Raw genomic sequence first — 10,123 nt, 5'->3', positions numbered from 1 at the left:
CTAGGAGGGTGGGAAAAGGCTTATCTCCTTCACCCTTCAACACCAAAGGTAGGCAAGAGTTATGGAGCAGAGAGGGGTCCTCACACGAGTCTCTAACCTCACCATCCACCTCCTGTCCTGACATGTCAGCTGCTCTTCAGTCATTTTGGTTGCCTTTCTCTTGACTTCTTCCACAGGAGATTTTGACCTTTCTCCCAGCTCCTCCATTGTAGTTTGAGCTTTTCATTGCTCTTTGGTGGAGATGTCTGGTCTTCACCCATCAACCAGAACTGGAGCTCAGCAATCATTTCTGTGCCTGGCTACACTGAGACACAGCAGAAACTCACCCTGCATTATTCCAGGGTGATCTCCCACAAAGGTGCTAAGCCGTGAGGACGGGCTCTCTGAATCGCTTCATTATTTCCCTGTGGAGCCAGCCAAAAGTCCAGCAAGGACAGCAGCTGCAGTGACACCGACGCTCGTTCCACTGGGACCCAAGCCAAGACTGGCTCCTTATTTCACAGAAGTTGTTGAGTCGCTGCCAGAGGCTAACGAATGGTGGTCAACAGTGAACTGACCTTCCTCTGAACTCATGATCCCAAGGCAAACAGCTCCATTTATCCAGAGCCCACTAATGCCAATCAGCTCTTCTACATTCACCTTTAATCAGATCTGGCTAGGAGGGCAGTCTGCTAGTGATTTTACTGACCTTGGCTGGATGCAGGCACACAGAGAAAACACTTGCCTTCATCTCTTGCTTGCTCCTTCTGATTATACAATAGACACAAGCAGACCATGACCTGCTGACAAACACATCCTGAAGATGGAGTGTATTAGAAGTCCACATCATCCTATATGACAAGCAGCTGTTATACTGTACTAGGTGTCATAACCTTGGAAGTAACCTATGGGACAAAAGTGTCCTCCAGAAAAGCAGACCTCGGTTGAGCTGTGTTACAAGCCTGAGACAGATGATCTACAACAGCTTTGATGAGTGAGTAACAGTAATACAATTATGTGAAGTGTTTATTAGTCCTCATGGGTCACCCAGTGCTTTGCAGCCCCCTTCAGAGGGATTTTTATTGTGCATGTGTATGGGGAGATGCTAAAGAATTGGGGCGGGTGGGGTAGAAGATGCTGAGGAGCATCATTGTTGTACTCTGCCTTACCCCAACTGACTCCAAGCTTTTCCTGTGGTTCACAACTGTGTCTCGTCTCCCCTCAGTTGTTGCTGCCCTGTTATGTAGATAAAAAACTCTGCTCTGAGATTTTGCCAGAGGAAGTCAGCTTGTGTTTACACATGGCCACATGTGGGACCAACATTCGCAGGTGGAATTGGGCATGCGTGTGGATGCAGATTGTCTATGGTGTGAGTGGGAGGATGGGAGTGTGCACTAAAACAACAGGGATCACCTCCATGGCCCCTTTGTAATTCATTCTTCAGCCAAAACTCCCTGGCCTACGCTTGTGACATAATGATGGTCTCCACAGCAACCAATTATGATTATATAAATAAACCCTTACGGCATTATTATACTACATAGAGGAGAGATGGAGAGTGATGAACAACAGGCTAGGGCTAGGGTGGGGGAAGAAATAGTTGTTCAGATAGTCAAAGATAACTCTAGCCAGTCATGAAGGGAGTAATGACCCTAGATTATATGCAAACAAATGGTACTGTTTAAGATCTTTATTTCTTAACAGCAATAATTAAGAAGAAGAGCTCCTATCCACTCTCCAGATAGTTCTCCTGAGGAAGCACCTTATGGCCCAGATGGCAGTGTTCAAACTTTCAAATCAAACCCAGGTTGCTCTTCTCTTGCTGGGCTGACATCAAAAGCTGTCCAAAGCTGGTGGACAAGACATCTGTTTTTCTGCCTTTTGTAAAGATTTATTTATAAGAATGCCCTAGCTTTGAATGAACTTCTTTGGCTCAATATTGAAGCGTGACAAGCTTACACAGACTGGGTGGTTTGGAAAGGAGTTATCTTGGTTCCTCAGGTCCTTTTTGAGCATCCATGCATTGCTCTCTGGTTGGGAGGGAGTGCTGCAATGGGGCCTATCTGTGGGCTTTCTGAGGGTGAGGCCATGTACCCCCTGAAAGACTCCTCTGGGGAGGCAGAATAGAAGTGCACAGCTTCCTTGTGTCCTCTTTCTTCCATGTGAAGTGAAATTCTGCATCCCTAAAGGTGTCTCACCTGTCCCCCTGATCCAAATACTCTCCATTTGCTCTTTGCTCATTGCATTGGTCTCCAGTCCCTGCCAGGTGAAGCCTCTTCACCTTGGTTTGCTGGTGGTGGCCAGCAACATTGACTGACCAAAGTCAGCTGGTGCTGCTTCCTCTCCCTGCATCCCTGCCTGCCACTGAGTGACTGCTGGAATCTTGGTGGAATCAACACACACCACCACATCTGTTCTCCCCTGTGACACCATGATGCAATCCCAGTGTGAACCGGCCACATCGGTTCCATTTGTTTGGCACTAGCTGGCTTGATGTCAACAGCGGGCCTCGCCCCCAAGACCTCAAGAGCAGTTTGAAACCCAAGGCTGGGTGCCTGCCTGCCATTGTGGATGCAAGCCTGGGCGCATTAGGTTGCGAGAGAAGCAGCCAAACGAGCGAGCTGTTCCCTCAGCCAGCCGCAAAGGACTCATTAGCCAGCAGCTATTTAGGCAGTGGCAGTGCAGCAACTCTCAGTCAGAAAAGGCTGATTTGTGGCGGTTCCCTCTCTACACTGAGAGTGCACTGATCAGGAATATAAATACCATTAATCCCCTGCGTTAATACCAGCAGCTCTGATCATCTTTCCCCATTATCACTCCCTTGCTGTTAATAAAAGTGATAACCATGGGGGAGAAGAGAAGGGGGACTGGACTAATCAGTTTGCAGTTGGTGATGCTGTAAGTAAACTGACAGGTCTGGAGGCTAGAGAACTGAGGAAACCCTGGAGAGATGGTGTTAAATAAACACTTTTGTTCATGCAGGTTGGAAAAATGAGACACCCAAGGCAACTTGGCCTTAGTGACAGTGCTTCTGGACTGCAAGGGGGAGCCCAAGATCAAATTTCTAACAGCAACTTGCTACGGGGTGTGTTTCTGTTCCATCTAAAGGAGTTGGCTGGGTGGCTTCCAAGTTTGTTTGAGTTGGTGGGGAAGGGGCAGGGAGGGCCCTCTGTTTCCAACCAGTAGTAGATATTTATGGGTTCCTGCTCCTTCCATCTCCTTCAGGTTTGCCCATGCCCTGAGCTCCCTAGCTATATTACATCTAGCCTGGAGTCTCAACTACAAAAATCATGCCCAAGCTTTGGAGATACTTTTTTTGGGTGGGGAGTGGAGACAACGTATTTCCCTATGTGATATCTCAGGCAGACTGGGCAAAACAGATAGTGATTGATAGTATTTACTTATGATGGTTCCTGATGGCATTTTGAAGAAGAATGGAGTGGAGAACTAATTTGCTCGCCAGAATCTTAGCTTACTTTTGAAAAAGGTAATTGAGTCTCTTGCCTTCATATTCAAAAGATAAATGTGCCTTGAGAATGGCCAATTGTGTCTGATTGTGTCTGCAGAAAGCCTGAGAATAATGAAAAGCAGGTGCATCACTAGCACATTAGTTACAAACTCTCCTGATAGGCACTTAAGTGGCCCCATTATTAACCAGCCGATGCAGGACTGAAAGGGCAGGGACATCCTTGCCACGCAAGTGCAAAGGATCTATTGGAAATGGCAATTCATTCAGGTCTTGAGTGTCTCACTTACATGGTAGATCTGGATATTGAGCATAACTTGGGCGAGTACCAACAGCTTTTGGTTTTGAACTGATTGTGGTTGATAGCAAGGTGGGGAGGGGAATCCAGAGGTAACCAAAGCCAGACACGGGGGAACCACGACAAGTGTTTGAGTCACTGGGTGAAGAGTGGAGTGGGACATCCCCCATGAGCCCAACACTTCCTTCAGCTTCCTCACACACTGGCCTCTTGTCTTCTTGGAGGGAAAGGTGGCTTCATTTGGGGTCACCTTTCCCCCCCCATTATTTCCCTGGTGCACCTTCTGGCATTTACTCCTGCAGAAATACTGTGCAAATGACTGCCTCTGCAGAGACTTCCCTCTTCTTGTCTTGCTTTCCACTTGCGTGCTCTGGCCAGTTCAATCCCCACCCTTCCCACTGGGACTGCCGAAGAGTGGAAGTGGGGCAGAGAGCGGTAAGGCGTAGCCCTTGCTTTCTGCTTTGAGACCGCTCGGGCTGAGGTCCACCAGCGGAAACACAGCTCGCCTGGACTGAACGCAAGCCAGACAGTGGCTCTGCTCCATCACTGCAGAATAAAGCTGTGAAAGAACGGCATCCTGCAGTTTGAAGAAGCCGTGCCCGTGTGCATCTATCAGTGCAAACCCCCGTGGCTGGATCAAGGCACCAGCTGGAGTCTGCCCAGTGCTCCCATTCCTGGCTGCTGCTTGCTCAGCCCCATCCACCCAAGCCCTTCCCCACTGTATTATTTTCACTGTCTCCTTTTTTACTAGTGGCATCAAGCCCAGAGCTTTCACAGGAAAGGGCAAATGGGCTGGGACTCATTTTAACAGCAAAAGGGAACTTGCAAGAGCTTCACAAACTTCTGGATGGGGCCAGAAGGTCTTTTTTTCTGCAGCAGCTGGTTGGAGATAGCAAGAGCAAGATTCGCCTGAACCTTTGATAATTAAACTCTCAGCTGCCGAAGAGCTGGCTGCCTGGCTGCCAGATAAATGCTGTTTCCCTTGAATTAGTGTGGAGCCAAAGTGACATCCAATGGCTGGTTAGGCTCATCAAACTGGCTGTTCTCTACAGCTGTCCCGGGGGATGGAGCCCAGGCGGCCATTTGCCAATGGAAAGAGGCAAGTACAAATTCCAGGCACGTATCATCCTGCTGAATTTATCACATCTGCAGTTCAGGTACTTTTAGACTTCCTGATGTCATAATACTCCTTTATACGAGAGCTTTCAGGGAAAGCTCCCAAATATGCATTAGACGGAGATGTAATAAGACAGGTCCTGTATATTAAAGAGCTACTGCCAACTCAAATTCAGTCCCAAATTTAGGGTTGAAATGAATGAACTCTTACAAAGCCTGACACCATCAGAAACATTCCTGCGCTATTTATTTTTTTGGACAGGAGTTGGAAGCAAAATTGTGGGGGTGCTATTTCTTTAGGGGAAAGCAAGTGCCACCTGCAGGGCCTGCAGACAGGGCTGTAAAGTGACGATTGGAGAGCCAAGCGCTGATAAACATGAGCCTAACACTGAGCCTCGTCCCCCAAGCTGAGAGAAATGAAAAATGCAAACAAAGAGGTAGAAAGAGCGGAGAGCAAATTGGTTTTCAAAAACTCTTCCTGTTTCAGTCATCTCAGGTGCTGCTGGATTCAGAGTCCCAGAAGTGTGGCAGTGATTTTTAAGCTGACAAGGTCCCCTATGCTACAGCTGCATGTGTCAGGACAGTGAATTATTATTGCAAGGGCACGGAAGGGAGGGATGCCGTTTGTTAGAAGTTGGGCAGGGTCCTTGCTTGCTAAGAAAGGGCAATCTTAAGACAGATGGACAAAGCTAAAGAGCTGCCCAGCAAAAGATGACACTGAGAAACAGATATGGACACCAACAGTGGAGAGGTTGCTCACCCCACAGGGTGATAGGAGGGGAACAGAGCTTTGTCAGTCCTGTTTAGGAGGTATCTGGAATGAATCTCCTTGCTGGGTCCTGACACTGTGAATCCTAAGAGGCCTCTGACGCAGGCAAAGCAGTGTGGATGGGTGGGAAGGGAGGCAAGGGTCGGAAGAGCTGAGCTGCATATGGGGCGGCCCCCCGGTGAGCCCAGGGAGCAAGGAGAGGGCTCTGCCCTTGGCATTAGGTAGCGGAGAAGGCTGGGTGGGCTGGCAGGAGATGGCTCCTCTCTGCTGTTATTGAACATCTACTCACTAGGGCTGAATGATCAGCTGGTATTTAAATATTAAATATCAATAAATCAGCTGGAAGTGTGCCTGTCCAATGCCTGATGAATGTGTGCTGGTGAGGGCTATGCTCAGGGCCACCTGCATTGGCAGACTCCTGCCGCACACACACGCATTGAGTGTTAATGCTCTGCATGAACAGATCATGAAGGCTGCTTGCACTGACTTTTTGTTTGAGAAAGAGTAGACAAAAGCCCCCAGTCCCGGCAATTCAGCACTAAAACTTCTATTTCAGCACAAACCACAAGTGTGTGGTTTGTTGTTGGGAACACATATTTGTCTGCAAAGCAAAACCTGTTCTTTCACAACCGTATGTCATTGACTGATCAGCCCAATTAGCCGGGCTTTCTTTTGTGAAGGCCAAGCTGGAGGTAACAGTTTTGATTCGCTTTTAGAGCTGGGGAAGAGTGACATTCCCAGCAGTAGTCTGCTTGGCCACCAGTACAAAGCATCACAGCTCATGGCTACGCCGTGAGAGCTGATTGCACCTTTGGCTGACCTGCCTTGACATTTAGATGTTTAGTAGAGCCAGATCTTTGCTTGCAGTAGAGAGAGCGTGGTTGCCTGACCCTATGAGGGACTGGAAGGGCAACTAATGTTGACTAATGCCGACTAACGTCAAGTGGCTCTGCGGTACAGAAACAAGGGTCTCCTGAGGCTCCCCATTAGCAGCACTCACAATTGGGGCCAGTTTTCATTAGCAAAAGTGTTTTTCCTACTGAAGGACTTTGAAAGAGATCCAAACTGAAGTGCAGAGGGTAAGGATGCTTGGCAGGGCTCTTAGAGGAGAAAGACTGGCAGCAGCTGGCATTCAACATACACCAGGAACTTAAAATGGCCATTCCTTGGTTCCTATCTCTCGCTTAAATCAGGCAGCCTGTTGGGGTAACAGCAGCACTGCAAATCAAAGGAATTACTAGTAGCAGTAGCGCAATAGCTGCCATGTGTAGCATGAAAAATTAACCTGGTCATTAGGTAACCACCCTCCTAAAAGAGCAGAGGTCCAGTCCTCTGTGGCCAGGAGGCAACCATGCTGAGCAATTAGCACACGAAGGGCAGCATCAGACTCTGCTCTTCTTTAGCTACCTCAGTTTTAACTCCACATCTGGGACTTCTTATTACAGCAGAAATTGCTCCACATCCCTGTCACTTTGTGGCTGCGTGATGCCCTGGTGTGTGAGACCTTACGTTTAGACCTCAGTTTTACCATCTTTCCTGGAGAGCTGAACTTTTTCTTGGTGCAAGCGACATACCTCCATGGAAATGCAAGAGCCTCAAGGGGTGTGCTGATTTACTTCAGGCAAGTTGCTTGTTCGGTTTTCTATTTTATGCTCTGGGGATATTTTCACTCGGTACCTCTACCGCAGCCTCCAAGCAAATGCAGTTTTAAACTCATTACCACAGGGGTCTCCTAGTTATGTCCCTGGATTGAAATCACAACTGCTGATGATACTACAGGGTTTTCTGGTCACAGGCAATTTTGAGGGTAACTCCCCCAGAATGTGGTGTGCAGTTGTGGGAAACCTGAGTTATCCCTTTACTCTCTTATCTGTCCTCTTCCAAGCAGATGACGGCTTTATTTCTCCAGGATGGAAAGACACCCGTCTGATTTGTCTGGAAAAACTTTCAGCCAAGATAAAGCATGAAAAAGTACCCAGAAAAGTCTGACCTTCTCCCAGCTTGTTCCCTTGGTAACCATCACCTTGCTGTTACGGTATTCAAAGACAACTTCTAAACTTTTCAGAGAATATAACAAGGAGCTGTTAAGGCAGGGTCAGCAGGAGCTGGGAAATGAGTTTCCTTTGCTCCCTGGGCAGAGGCAAGGTGTCAGGCAGGGAGGTGCCAGGCAAGGGGCAGGCAGCTATTCCCTCCTCTGTGAGGGAGCTCATTTTGGAGAGGTATGAGAATGGCCAAGGGGCTCTCTCCCTTCCCTCCCAATTCCCCTCTTGCAGAGTGGGGTTAGGGGATGAAGTCTGGTTTGGGTCGGCTTGTGGCACCTCTCAGTTAAGCACACGGGGGAAAGTGTTACCCCTTTGAGCTCCTTGGTGAAACGATGTTCTTGGTCCCTTCATGGGCTTCCTGCTGGGCACTATTTCTGCATGATGGTCTCCTCCTGCACCGCTCTTCACCCAGGGTAGCGCACAGAGACTGCTGCCTCAGGTGTGGGTTCGTGTGGGCTCTCAGGCTCAGGGTTGTAGAAGAAGTGGTGCCATTCATCTAGAGACTTGGGCAACCAAAATGGGCTTTGGAGTCTGGTGTTGCTCCTTGAACCATTTTGGACCTGCTTCTTCCCAACCACTAGTATGCACCAAAGCATCCCAGTGACAACTCCGCACTCACACAGTACCTCTAGGAAGATCTCCCAAGAGGACAACAATTTTAAAGTGTAATTTCTTCTTTGTGTCAGCCTAGGAATACATGGAAACATCCATCTCCCTTAGCTTTCCAACCTCAGGAGAGACCAGAAGACAGGCCAGCATAGCCGAGTTTGCAAATCCATGTTCACACAGAGGTCCTGTTGCATCCAAACAGGGTCCTACCCAGTCAGAGTGCAGAGTGGGTATTTCTCAACTGCTGCAAAAGAGAGATGCAATGGAAACATCTTGCCTAGATGGCTGTCTGGGATCCTCCATTTGTCATTGGAATATATACGCAGCAACCTACTGTTGCCAGTTACTGCTGCCTTGTGTCCTCCATGCATATTAAAAGCACACGCCCGCACAAACCTCTACTCTGTCACTGCAGATATACAATACATATAAAATGTACTCCTGTATTTATTCATAGGTACATGCTCATTTATCAAAGAGGCAATCTCTGTTGGCATCAATATAATAAAGGGTCTCTCAAAGCAGTACTGCCAGGAGCCCTTTTTCCCCGGGGAATGTCGTGCTGCCATGAATATGACAACAAGTCAACATGGGATAATGCTGCATCAGAGGGCAATAATTCTGGGGACACGAAAGGCTGTGTAAGTGCAGGTTAAGGCACATGGGAGGCAATACAAGTGCAGTGACTTCCACTTCTCTCTTTGGGGGAGGGCATACAGTTACATATTAGGTATCCTCTCTGGTTTGTATATGATCAAAGGCAGGTAGGCATGGAGAGGACAAGTGACGTTTCCCCTCCCTAGCAACAGGTATTGATAAGCAAGGGAAATCAAACCTGTATTTGAACTACTCGTGTGCGATGGGCTCCATTCGTGATGCCAGCTTAGGACCTTTGGGAGTTGGTCGGTTCAGGGGAACCAGCCAGACATGAGCAAGCTCCAAACTGAAAGCTGGGTGACCAGGTTTGCTTGTAGATACAAGTTCAGGCTGGACTCCTTTTTGGTGTAGTCCAGTGGTGGTCACTTGGGCCCCATTGCTTTCTCGGGCTGGGGGAACATGAATGCCCTTTGAGCTGAGGAAGATGGTAAACCAGTGTTGTGGTTTGTATTCCTCGCACAATAACAGGAATTCACACAAAGAGTCAGTGTGATCATGTGGATCAACTGAGCGCTAGCTACTTAACACCAACTCCTGCATTTAAAAGAGACCTCAGATTCCGGCTCAGCTTCACAGAGAGCCTTTATCTGGTGATTTTACAATTTACCATTGTAATGGATGATTTATGGTTTCATGCAGAAGACACACAGGATGCCTGAGTTCCCATGCCCGTGAGGAGGTTTGCCGCCCATTCGTCACTGGAGTTCACCACTTGGGAGTCTGCTTGGATGATTATCTCCATCTGACAATGAGGTATTGGCTGTGGTCAGGGATTGCTTACCTGTATTTATGCAGTGGTCATAACCATGAGGTTTTCACAGTTTCTTTTTGCTTCCTGGGTATTTGGCCAAGCATAACATCTTTGTGAAAATGCTTACAGATCTTGACACTTCATAAACATGAATGGGAATGACAATTTGGATTGGGGTTGGTAGGATGTGCCATGTCTCCCTTTTTCTTCCCCAGAGATACTCTTTGGGACTGGAAAACCCTTTTTTCCTTCCCTGGTTATGCTTATACAGTCTTGTTGGAGCAAAACTGTTTCTCACTGTCTCTCACTTAAGTGTTCGGTGGCCTTTGATGCCGAAGGATGTGAGGACCTTGGTCACTGGGGTATTCATCTGATAGTGCCTTGGTGAGGTGGGACAGTGCTGTTATTTCCTCCCCATTTACAGAGGGAGAACTGA

General features: G+C 48.0%; 1 long non-coding RNA gene across 1 annotated transcript; it reads left to right on the top strand.

Annotated features, from left to right (window-relative positions):
• Positions 1 to 947: 947 nt before the first annotated feature.
• On the top strand, positions 948 to 9,630 carry LOC309675396. Its single transcript, XR_014269489.1, has 3 exons — positions 948 to 973; positions 7,517 to 7,640; positions 9,576 to 9,630. It is a non-coding gene; the product is annotated as an uncharacterized lncRNA (long non-coding RNA).
• Positions 9,631 to 10,123: the final 493 nt, after the last annotated feature.

The sequence above is a fragment of the Vanellus vanellus genome (genome assembly GCF_965231255.1).
Source record: "Vanellus vanellus genome assembly, chromosome: 9".
NCBI classification, from domain to species: Eukaryota; Metazoa; Chordata; class Aves; order Charadriiformes; family Charadriidae; genus Vanellus; species Vanellus vanellus.
The sequence above is the reverse complement of the archived record's forward strand: the minus strand, read 5'-3'. Positions and strand labels throughout refer to the sequence as shown.